The sequence below is a fragment of the Ipomoea nil genome, unplaced genomic scaffold (assembly GCF_001879475.1).
Source record: "Ipomoea nil cultivar Tokyo-kokei standard unplaced genomic scaffold, Asagao_1.1 scaffold2036, whole genome shotgun sequence".
In the NCBI taxonomy this organism is placed as follows: Eukaryota; Viridiplantae; Streptophyta; class Magnoliopsida; order Solanales; family Convolvulaceae; genus Ipomoea; species Ipomoea nil.
Genome location: NW_017618464.1, coordinates 5959614 through 5972907, shown reverse-complemented (window position 1 = coordinate 5972907; position 13294 = coordinate 5959614). Strand labels below are relative to the sequence as shown.

The window sequence follows — 13294 nt, the reverse complement described above, 5'->3', positions numbered from 1 at the left end:
GATAATTATGAAGATAGCGTCACCCCACTGACCCCGGCAAATTATTGTATGGACCGGTCCACACAATGTTATATGGACCATAATAAAAAATATATTTTAATATATTAAATGTACATTATTTTTGTACTGAATGTACATTATACAATATAATGTACACTCAATACAAAAATAATGTACATCCCCTGAAAATAATGTACATTATTTTTGTATTGAATGTACATTATTTTTGTACTGAATATACATTATTTTACAGTATAAAAAATATGGTCCACACAACTTGTATGGACCATGGTGCAAACAATAATGATTGTCTGACCCCAAGCATTTAATCTGTTTCATTTAGAATAACCAACATTATTGACAAGGTTGGATTCTGCGAAAGTTGGTGATGCCGATAGGAGGATTCTGCGCCTCCATTTCAGCATTCTCTTTTATTTATTTCATCTCTCCATTTATTATTCATTTGATCTGGCCTATTAGTTGGGCTTGAGTCCATTATTTTATTCCTTCCTTCTTTAGGCAAATTATGTTGTGGATCTGTATGCACCATGCATGGTGCATACAGATCCACACGACGTCGTTTTAGCCTAATGACGTGGGGTTTTATAAAAAAAAAAAAAAAAAAAAAAAAATTCCGTTAACGGCGTTTACTTCCAAATTCCTTTTGAGTTTGTTTCCAAGTTTCAAACTCGATCGTTGGCAGTTGTTCGCTGTGGTATTGGCATTCGATATCACCGGAATCGCGATCGCAATCTCAATCGCATTCGCAAATCGAAATCGGAGTGGGGATCGGGAATTACAAAGTGATTGCTAGATGGAGGATGGAACAGAGCAGACGAATTCCACAGTTGGTGATTGGCATTCGATTCAAGGTGATCTTGTTATTGTTTTTGCAATTGTTCCTTTTGGTTTTTTGTATGATTATGTGATTAGTAGTGATGTTTGTGTCTAGAATCTGCAAATAGTTGTGCAAAATCACGTAAGTAATTTTCATAATTGTATAACAACAATTCCAGAATTTGAAAACAATAATTCCATAATTTCATAACTATATTTCTAGAATTTCATGTCTATATATTCAGAATTAGGGGGTACTCTGTTTTGGCAGTTTGTTGTGACTGTGTATCCAGAATTGTATAACTATATTTCCATAATCATATAACTATATATACAGAATCTATAAGCACTCTGTTTTTGCTGTTTGATGAACTGTTTGAATTAATGTTCACCATGTCTATATAATGTAGTTAGTGAAGGCATTGTGGATGGTTCAGTGAGTTCAGATCAAGTAGATGTAGATGTTGATGGATCTTCATCAATTCCAGGTTTATTCATAGTGGTTTACCTTTTAATTAGCAAATTCTGGTTAGGAATTATATGTTAATGGAAATGGTTATTATTGTGTTATATTTGCAGTTGATCAAGATTTGGTTGGTTTGGTAGTAAGTAATGCTGATGAAGATTTTGAGGTGTATAACAGTTATGCATATAGACTTGGTTTTAGTGTGAGGAAGGGTCATCAACGATACAAGGGATCTTCGAACACAATTCAAATGAAGAAATTTTGTTGTTCTAAAGCTGGTTATAAGGCAAACAGTGGGGTTAAGGCTTATTCCAAAATTGACACAAGGACAGGGTGTGGAGCGTTTGTTCAATTTGACGTGGGTGATGATGGGTTGTGGACAGTTACAAAACACGAGAAAGTGCACAATCACGAGTTATGTGTGTTCAACAAGAGTCATCTACTTCGTTCACATAGGAGTGTCGGAGATAATCAGCTCTTATATTTACAAGGTTTGAAGGACAGTGGTGTTGCATTGGCAGATGGTATTAGGTTCCTAAAACACCAATCAGGGGGGTCCCCTTTAGTTGGTTTCACCAGTAGAGATGCTTATAATTCAATGGCTGCGGATACTGTCAAGCGATTGGATGGAACGGATTCTAACTCTTTAATTGAAATTTTTAGGAGGAGGCAGTCTACCGAGACTGATTTTTTCTTTGATTTTGAACTTGATTTGGATGCAAGGTTGTGCAGTTTTTTTTGGAGGGATGGTCAAATGAGACGAGATTACGAGGTGTTTGGGGACTTGTTAGTGCATGATACGACATATCGCACAAACAAATACGATATGATTTGTGGCCCTTTTGTAGGGATGAATCACCATTGCATGAATGTAATGTTTGGATGCGGGTTTTTGATGAACGAGAGGATAGAATCGTTTGTGTGGTTGTTTAAAGCGTTTTCAAGATCAATGGGTGGCAAGTCTCCACAGACTATTATGACAGATCAATGTGCAGCTATGGCTGTGCTATATCTAAAGTGTTTCCAACATCACGTCATCGTCTTTGCATATGGCATATTGGTGAGAATTCAAAGAAGCATATCAAGACGTTAAGGAACAATAAGAATTTCTTGGATATGTTTAACTACGTGTTGAAATACACAGAGACTGAAGCTGAATTTCAATTCTATTGGACAAGGTATGTTAGTAATTAATCGTTTTTATTGCATTACGTTTCATATGCATATGAATTATGGATGTATAGTTTAACTATTATGGATGTATAGTATAATAATTATGGATGTATAGTGCATCAATTATGGATATATAGTATTTCGATTATGGATATATAGCAGTTGAACTTTGGTGGTGGTGCCGGGAAATGTAGTATATGGATTATGGATATATAGTATTCCGATTATGGATATATAGTTTATCGATTATGGATATATAGCAGTTGAACTTACTGGTGGTGTCTGGAAATGTAGTAGTATGGATTATGGATATATAGTATATCAATTATGGACATATAGTATTCCAATTATGTATATACAGCAGTAGAAATTCTGAGTATGTGTTAGATGTGGTGATGCTGCTTGTTAATATTCTGCTTCATAAACATTTGGGATTTTTTCTTACCATTTTCAGGTTGGTGACTGACTATAAATGTCATAAGAATACTTGGTTAGAAAAGCTATATGACTGTAGGGAGAAGTGGTGTCTAGCATTTAACAAGGACTATTTTTCTGGGGGCATTCTATCATCACAAAGGAGTGAAACTACAAATCATTCGATTTCTAGAAGGTTGTCCAAGACAGCGGGTCTTTGTGATTTCTATTCATCGTTTGTAAGCGTAATTTCTGAATGGAGAAGTAAAGAGAACGGTGAAGACTTTCGGTGTGCTCAAGGGGTACCCGCTATGATGATGGAGCATGTGAAACTTCTTTCACATGCTAGAGAGGTATACACGATTGAGATATATTTACTGTTTGAGGAACAATTCATGAAAGGCAGTGCGTGTCATCAAGAGATGGTGTTGAATGATGGCCGTCAACAGAAGTATCACGTGTGGCGGCCAGATATAGATATTATAAGGCATGAGGTTAGTTTTAACGCAGCCAACTTGGACATTTCTTGTAGTTGCAAGTTGATGTCTGAGTTGGGAATTCTATGTTGTCATTGTATACGCATTCTTCACGTACATTGTGTTTCTAGTATTCCCGACAAATATATACTTAAAAGATGGACTAAAAAGGTTATTGATGGTAGGAATGTCAACATTGATTCTATGGTTTATAATGTTGGTGTTCCTCCATCAATTTGGGTGTTCGATATTAGTAGAAAATTTCAAAGATTAGTTGTGTCTAGTCAAGATAGCAGCGTAGCTAGGAAATTGTGTGACGAGGCTGTTGATGATGTAAAGAAAAAGGTTGAAGCCGAGGTTGGGCATGTGCATATTGAAGAGTGTGGTGTTTCATCTTCAAGTGGTGGTGTTCAAAATCCTTCAAGCCGGAGATTGAAAGGTGAGCGTAACAAAAGGAGGAGTGGTGTTATTGAAAAGAAGTACAGTCTTGCAAGGGGGAGAAGGAGTGCTGCAAATAAAGCTGCATTGAGTACAAAGGGTGTTGTTCAGTCTTTGGTGTTGGAAAATATATCCAAGCTTGCTGGGGATGGATACCTTGTACATCCAAGTTCTTCAAGTTCAGATTTTGTTCAGTTTAGTAAGGGTTTAGATGACAATGTAGGTGTAGATTGAGAAATACAAGTTGTTATCATCGATTTTATGCAATTATGGACTTTTAGTTTTGTAATTCTGGATATGTAGTTTTGCAATTATGGAACTATAGTTATTGAATTATGGAATTATAGTTATGCAATTATGGAATTGTAGTCATGCAATTATGAAAGGTATGCAATTATGAAATTATTGTCATGCAATTATGAAAATATAGTTATGCATTTATGCATGTGTAGTCCCCATTGTGATGGAATTTGTAGTTATGAAATTGTGGTGTATAGTTATGCAAGTATGGATGTATAGTTTTGCAATTATGGTATTATTGTTACGCAATTATGGAACTATAGTTATGCAATTATGGAATTATAATTATGAAATTATGGAATTATAGTTATGCAATTATGGAACTATAGTTATCAGGGCCGTCCCTGGGCAAGTCTGCCCAGGGCGGCCGCATAGGGCCCCCAAATTTTGGGGGCCCCTTAAAAAAAAGAAAAAAAAAAAAAAAAACATAGTATTAGGTAGTTTAGGCTTCAATGCGGAAGACTACAAACAAAGCCCAAATTAAAGCTCATAAACCTTTCTTTAAAAAAAGCCCAAAGCTCATAAACCTTTCTTAAAAAAAAAAAAAAAAACAAAGACAAACACCGTATCGGAAAATTATGCTATGGACCCGTGTCTACCATGTGCATGATGGACACGCTATACATTCATAATTTATATACTGTACATTTATAATTTCTATACTGTAGATTCATAAAATTTATAATGTAGATTAATAATTTCTATACTACACATTCATAATTTCTGTACTGTAGATTCATAATTTCTGTAATGTATATTCATAATTTCTAAACTGTATAGTTATCAAATTATGAACACATAGTTATTAAATTATGAATCTACAGTACATAAATTATGAATGTGCAGTATAGAAATTATGAATCTACACTACAAAAATTATGAATGTGCATTATAGAAATTATGAATCTACATTATAAATTTTATGAATCTACAGTATAAAATTATGAATCTACAGTATAAAAATTATGAATGTATAGCGTGTCCACCATGCACATGGTGGACACGGGTCCAGGGCATAACGCTCCCACCGTAACAATGGATTAGCTTTAATCTCTATTGAAAATGACATTTTGGAAGACGTTGATATCAAAAGTTTGGTGGATGATTTTGCATCTAAGTGTGCACGACGCATGTCACTTTTTAAATAAAATTTTAGATGTATTTTTTTTATACAATATTTATATTTTAAATTTTTAACACAACTTTTTGAACAACTATTATTTGTGTATAAAAATTTATTGAAAAAGGAGGCCCAAATCAAAATATTGCACAGGACCCCAATTTTTATTGGAACGGCCCTGATAGTTATGCAATTCTGGATTTATAGTAGTCATGCAATTATAGATTTGATACGTGAAAACAAAAAAAAAAAAAAAAACAAACAAACAAAACAAAAAAAAAAAAAAGAAAAGAAAAGAAAAGAGAAAGAGGTGCATAGATCAGATGTAAATTGTTATTCAGCTATTAACATCATGCATTCACAAAATACAAGTCACATTGTCAGTGTAGTTCACAAAAACTTTCTCATTGTTTAGAATTCAGTCACAAGAATATTCATTCAATTCTTCTTTGAAACACGTTTGGCCGCTTGCAGAACCTCCCCCCTGACTTCATTCTTTCTCCACTTTATGAGGTTGGTAGCATATTTCGCTCGCAGTTCGCACATGAAGTTTGCCTATAAACAAAGAACATTAAGTAATTAGTCATTTGCAGTTTTATTTTTTTTAATGTATTTTGAAACCATAATATGTATTGTAGTCTTACATTCAAGCGCATATTCTTCTTGAATCCTGGCTGCCAGTCTTGTAGAGTCCCTCGGAATGTCTCCATATGCCGGAGTACATAGATTCCGCAATCAGTGACATTTTCAGTGTTTGCCCAGTCCAACTTAATGTACTTTATATCAACTTTTTACAATTTCACATACAAGGAGTGGCACTCGGCCTTAAGGTAACCACTGAATGCTTCAATCTGGTCAGAAAAGTTAGTTTAGTGTTAATAATGCTTTTAAGTCAATAGATAGGTAATGGTAAGAATGTCAAGTTTTTTTTTATCAAAATTACCAATAAGTGTGGGCAGTTGCCATATTTGTCCTTCTCTGAAACATCAGCTGGTAACTCCTTGTTGTCAATGACCTGTACTTTATGTTCTTTCACATTGAAGCAGACCAAGAAGTAGTGACCATGGCGATGAACTGCGAAAAATATCTAATTCCAATTCAAAGTTAAAGCAATGTTAGTCTTTTTTTTGGACATGATAAAGTCAAATTGGACATGGGTAATAGAACTTACCAGATCTGCATCACTGATGTCTAGGTTCCCGAAGCTGGTTATTTCATAGCTCAATCTCTCATTGAAATTCTTCATTTTTATGTCAGTTGGGAGATCCTTCATCCACGGGTCATTGGGATCAATTTGAAGCTGCACACACAAATGCAGGAATGAGTAGTCATAATCCAAATAATATTTGTTGAAAATGTTAAAGTTATACATACAGAGTTATATATATACACTTCCAGAATTGTACAACTATAGTTCCATAATTGCATAACTATAATTCCATAATTTCATAACAATAATTCCATAATTGCATATCTACAATTCCATAATTGCATAACTATAGTTCTATAATTGCATAACTATAATTCCAGAATTACAAAACTATAAAACCAGGAGTTCACAGGTACACATCCAGAACTGAATAACTACATATCCATAATCTAAAAACTATATATTCATAATTTGTGAACACTTACATGTACTAGGGTGGAGAAGTAGACCCGCTTTGTCTCCCCAACCGCACGGGACATGTTTAGCAATGTAAAACGTAGGGACCAGACATCTAGGAAGCTGCTCAGCAGCTCACCATTGCACAGAGTTGCAAAATCATCCCTTGACAAGTAGTAATCACCATATTTGAACAATGTCTCTCTACAATACAGTAAATAAATAAATATAAGAACATAAATTAATGAATAAAATTTAAGTAAAATAGGTGGATGGAAACATACCCTCCCGGGTGCTCACTTGAGGCTTCCAAAAATGCGTAGTTTGAAAAAACCTTTTCTTTGGGAGTTGCATTATTGATGGAGCCTTTGTTCTTATTCCAATATGGTGACCTCAAATAAAGTGGGATGTTTCTGAATTTGCGCACAGGTCTCTTTCTCACAGTAACATCCTCAACATCAGATTCACTTTTTTCCATAGCTCTGTTGTCCAGAAAAAAACAGAGGCAGTTCATAAGCCCACAAGTATAATTCCAGAATTGTATAACTACATTTCCATAATCTATAAACTATATGTCCATAATTTGAGAAATACATATCCATAATGGTAAAGAAATCAATGTCAATAGTTGAATAAGAATATATTCATATTAATCAAACTTAATATTCATAATTATTGATGAATTGAAAACCATATTCATAGTCTAAATCTGCATAAGAAAGCAGTAACCTACTTATCAAATTCATCAATCTCAGCAACAGCTTGGGCAGCAGGGGTAGTAGGAGTGGTGGATTTTTCGAATGGCACTCTGATTAGTAATGGAGTTGTTTCCTTCTCTGTTGAGGTTGATACTCCTGCACTCCTCACAATGGTATCCACCAGGGTGTCCAAAGGTTGCTGTTGAGATGGTGGTGGGGTTGGTGTAGAGCGTCCAAGTAGCTCAAACGATGGGAGTTCTATTTCCATTTCTTTTCTTGTTTTTTCAAAAGCTGCTACCAGAGAATCAACTGCTGATGTGAAGCTTTCACTTCCGAAGAAGATGTCATCCAATTGTGAGGCAGTTGGGCTAGGAGTCGGTTGAATTGTGCTTGCAGCACCCAGCATTGTTGATATTCCTGAAAAAACCCTCTTCATGATTTCAACCGGGGCCCCTTGCTTGCCAATGTCAGACATGACCTGACCGAACTCAAGGACATCTGTTGTAAGCCGTTGAAGCACATTTGTTACTCGGTCAACATTAGTCAGAGGTACAGATGGAGCTGGAATAGATGGTGTAGCAACAGGGCTGCACACTGGCCTTGGTATTGCAGCAGGAGGAGGTGCAGGTCGGGGTGATGATGTAGATGCAATGTCAGTAGGTCTCTGAAATCGAGGGATAACTTTGCCCTTACCAAAACCACCTGATTTTATCTCAGCCGGTACTCGCCTACGTACAAGGCTTTTTGTCCAAGCTTTGATTGCCGGGAATGTTCGGTTGACAGTCATGCCTCTGAACACTACTCGGTCAAAGTAGAAGAGCTTCAAGAATTACAGAAGAGTATGTTAAGGAATTGAATAACTACATATTTAGAATTGTATGGATACACATTCTTATTTGCATAACTATAATTCCATAATTATAAAACTACATATCCAGAATTGCATAACTATAATTCCATAATTGGATGACTATAATTCCATAATTGGATGACTATAATTCCATAATCCATAAACCACACATCTATAATTGAATAACTATAATTCCATAATTGTAAAACTATTATTCCATAATTGGAAAACCACAATTCCACAATTACAAAACTACACATCCATAAGGGCATAACCACACATACAGAATTGCATATCTATGATTCCATAATTGCATGAATATAATTCCATAATTACAAAACCACACATTCATAATTGTAAAACAATAATTCCATAATTTCAAAACCATAATTCCACAAATACAAAACTACACATCCATAGGTGCATAACCACACATCCAGAATTGAATATCTACAATTACATAATTGCATAAATATAATTCCATAATTAGAACAGTTTATGTATAATGGGATATTACCAGGATGAATACCATTGGACCTCCAAAGGATCTGGTAGGAGAGTCTTTGTAAATGTCATATGAATCAATTAAAGACTTGTACGTGTACTTGCACCAATTAAGTCTTGAGATTGCCCGGATGTTGAGCAATGACTTGATAACTCGATAGTTGGCATATCTTCCAGTATTTCCCCGGAGCAGAGATGAGACAGCAAACACCACAAAGTCTCTCTTGAAGGCATCTCCATGGTCACCTCTCCTGATTATTTCATCAGGCATCTTTATTGTTATGGGTGACCCTGACTTGACATTCCATCTTTTCCTCCATTCAGTCAGGACCTTATTATATGCAGCTGTAGAATTTTCCTCACCCTTTGTACCTTCCTCAACATCTCTCTTCCCCCGGGGGAGTCCCAAGATGTATTCAACATCCTCTTCACCGACATGTAGATGGTCACCATCCAATATGAAGTCTGATTTGAAAACATCAAACCTTTGTAGAAGATACTGAACAACTTGTGAGTAATTGCTTGAGAATTGTAGGTGAGCAGCCCTCCAAAACCCATATCAATCACAGCATCCTTTTGGTCCTGCGTTAGACGCTGGACAAGGTCATACATTTGCTTGGGACCCATTCGTGTACTGAAGTAATTCGCATCAGGGTCCCGTACTTTCTCTTGCTTTTGTGGTGGTGCCCTCTTTCTTTTCACAGCTGCTGGCGGTTGCCTTGTCGAAGGCTCTGCTTGATCTTCCTGGGCAGGGGTGAGTTGAGCAGCTTGTGAGCTCAATACTGCTCTGGTTGTTCTCTTTTTTACAGACTTCACAAATTGACCAAGCGTAGCGTCATCTGCCACACCTGACTCATCCATTTCTGCAAATAAAAAACATCAAGTGAGGTTAACAGAGTACTATATCCAAAAGTTCATAACTACAATTCCATAAACACACAACTATAATTCCAGAATTGTAAAACTACAATTCCATAATCTCATAAGTATACCCACAAGACAAGTTATGCTAAAAAGTATTTGAATGCAGTTTGGTGCACAGAGTAAGGTTCACAGAGTAATACATCCAAAACTGTATAACTACAATTCCATAAACACACAATTATACTTTCAAAATTGTACAACTACAATTCCATAAGTATACCCACAAGGCAAATTATGCTAAAAAGGCATTGATGCAGTTTGGTGCACATAGTAAGGTTCACAGAGTACTACATCCAAAACTCTATAACTACAATTCCATAAACACACAACTATATTTCCAGAATTGTAAAACTATAATTCCATAAGTATACCCACAAGGCAAATTACGCTAAGAAGGCATGAATGCAGTTTGGTGCACAGAGTAAGGTTAACAGAGTACTACACCCGAAACTGTATATCTACAATTCCATAAACGCACAACTATACTTCCAAAATTGTACAACTACAGTTCCATAAACTTATAAATATACTCATAAATCCATAATCATAACCATACACGTTAATAATCAAATAACTATACATTCATACAAGATTAAACAGTATAAAACCCTAGTTTAAAATTTCATAAACATATACTCAAAATGAATGCTAGTTTTGTGTAAATGCATTATGTATCAACGTAAAATGCATTTATACCTGTTATAGGATGATGATGAGCTCTGGTTTACAGAGAATGCAACGTAAAATGCAGTTGATTATGCGATGATGGACGCCAGCGACAATAGCGACGACGAGTGTGTGTGAAAGCTAGAAAGTGCTGAAGAAATGGTAAGGAAATGGAGATGATTGAAGCTTCTACGGAGGGTATCGTGTTGGAGAAGGAAGGGAGTGCGGGAAGTGAAATGCAATGGGAGAGGAAATGAAGGAGCATTGTTTTATATTTAAAAAAAAAAAAAATCTGATTGGTGGAGTGAAACGGTGCCACTAACGACACCGTTACTCCCTAAACGACGTCGTGTGGATCCGGATGCACCAAGAATGGTGCAAACGGATGCACAGCATAACGATTGCCTTCTTTAGGCCTGATTTGTCAGGGTTTGGGTCCATTCCTTATTTAGTTTCTTTTGAGCATTATAGGCCAAATGGGCTCAGTATGTTTTCTGGTCACTTTTGGACCGTCAGTTGTAAGACTCTTTTTTCCGTTGTTTAATAAAACTTTTGTTTTGAAAAAAAAAATACATTATTGACAAGGTGAGTTTTTTTTTTTTTTTTTTTTTTTTTTTGAATGCTATTGACTCTATTACAATGTTGTATCTGTTCATAACTACTTTTTCAACCTACTGAAGTACAGAAAGCCAATAACGCATCCACTACTATTGATAAGGTGAGTATTTTTTTTTTTTTTTTTTTTTTTTTGCAAAAATACTAACTTTCGTGCTAAGACTACAGTTTTTGTTTTTATTTTTGTTCTTCACCCCCTGTTTTCCACTATTAGGTTTATACAAATATTGAAGGCAACATATCTCATGTAGTACATATGGCATGGGCTATGCTGTCTTAATTTTTATTTATATGCTGTCAATATACACACACATGGCAGACTATTGAAGCCCACACACACACGGCAGACTATTGATATTTAAAAACAAAATTCTTTTTATTTTTAAAAATAATAATTAAAATAATCTTTTATATATAATTTGACATTATGACATCATATTTAAGAAAAAATTAGAAGTGACCTGTAAAAAGTGCTATTTGTACAACCTTTTAAGGGAAAATTGTAAAAAATGTCCCTCTATAATATGCCAATTATCAATGTCACCCCTGAATTATGAGTGGTGTAAATGTTTCCCCTCAATTATCAAAACGGTGCACATATAGCCCCTCCCGTAACGGACATGTGGTTCCCCACCGTTGTCCATCGCTGGTACTTCGAATCGAGTGAGGAAAAAAACAACTAAATTACATATTTATTCCGACTTAACGGTAAAACTGAATGCATTGGAAGTGGCATTGTTAGACAAGGAAGCAATAGAGCCGCCACCAAAACTGAATGCAGTGGGAGTGGTGATGTTGGACGAGGAAGCAATACAATTGCCACCGAAATTGAATACACTCCGAGTGGCGTTGTTGCACAAGGGAGCAGTTGAACTGCCACCAAAGCTGAATACACGGGGAGTGGTGATGCTGGACGAGGAAGCAATAGAATTGCCACTAAAACTGAACACACCCGGAGTACTGGCATTGCTGTACAAGGAAGCAGTTGAACTGCCACCGAAGCTGAATACATTGGAAGTGCCATTGCTAGATGAGGAAGCAACATAACTGGCACTGAAACTGGTTACACTGGGAGTGGCACTGCTGAGCGAAGAAGTAATAGAGTTGCCACTGAAACTAGATGTGTCACCCCGTAAATCTAACCCTTAATTGAGATTAATTGAGGAATTAATCCTAATTTTCTTTTGATAATTTCCTTCTAAAAATCCTAAAATTTAATTGTCGAGGGACTAGAATTTGACTAGTTTCCTTAGCCAACCATGTGTACCTTTTGCCTTATGCTTTGTACCTCAACCTTTTGTCTTCCTAGCTTTAGTAAGGACAAAATTGACCTTTCATACATGTTTTGATGCTCAAGTTTTCCCTAGCAAGACACTTCACTCATTTCCCTTACTAGCTAAATCATAAACACTCCACCTTCTCTCTAAAGAAACATTGGCTTGCTCTTCAAGCTAAAAGAAGAACCATCTATCCTTGCAAAGTTTCATCCAAAGATTCCACATTTCTACCTCCCTAGCATAGGAAAGGGTAAGATCTAAAGTTATTTAGTGTTTTTAGTTAGCTTTAAGGTATCTTTATCTTATTTTGGTGTTTTCTTTGTGGTTTGGTTGTGTAAGAAGTCTTTGGTGAGAAAGAGCTTCAAGAAGAGGCATAAGAGTGTAAGGAGTAAGAGGTTTTTTGTCTTCAAAGGTAACCCATGCTATACAAAATCTATTTTCTATTGCTATGAATGATTATTGGCTTCTATTTGATGATTCTTGGTGTATTTGTGAGATTGGATGCATGAACTTGTGATAATGCATGTTTAGAGCTTGTATCTAGGTTTCTTGAATGTCATTCTTTGAGCTATTCTTGGGTTCAAGTCATATCTTTGTTGTGTGTGAGGTTTTGGGTGTTTTGGACTTGAACTTGACCTTGAAGTTGAATTTCCCAGAATGGCAAATGTTGTACAGGGATGTACCCCGCGGGCAGAACGGCGGGTAGTGGCCTACCCGCCGCTCCACCCGCGGGGAACGCAGCCTTATGGGGTTGTACCCCGCGGGCAGGACCACGGGTGGTGGCCTACCCGTGGGGAACGTGTATGGTGTTGCGGGAATTGTTTCCTCGTGGTTCTTTCCTTTTTGGTATTTGATATTTTGACCTCCCTATTGAGCTTTTGTGAGTCTTTTTTATGTTTCGTATGTCTATAACGACGTATTAAGTATCTT

The 13294-nt window shown here is 36.1% G+C and overlaps 1 protein-coding gene and 1 long non-coding RNA gene across 2 annotated transcripts in view; both read right to left on the bottom strand.

The window, feature by feature from the left end:
* Nucleotides 1–13294, bottom strand: part of LOC109147782 (disease resistance protein TAO1-like) — a 74695-nt gene that overhangs the window by 20860 nt on the left and 40541 nt on the right. The window lies entirely within an intron of this gene.
* LOC109147793 lies at nt 9677–10542 on the bottom strand. The gene is made up of 2 exons (XR_002048715.1): nt 10503–10542; nt 9677–9745 (listed from the first exon to the last, which is right to left on the bottom strand). It is a non-coding gene; the product is annotated as an uncharacterized LOC109147793 (long non-coding RNA).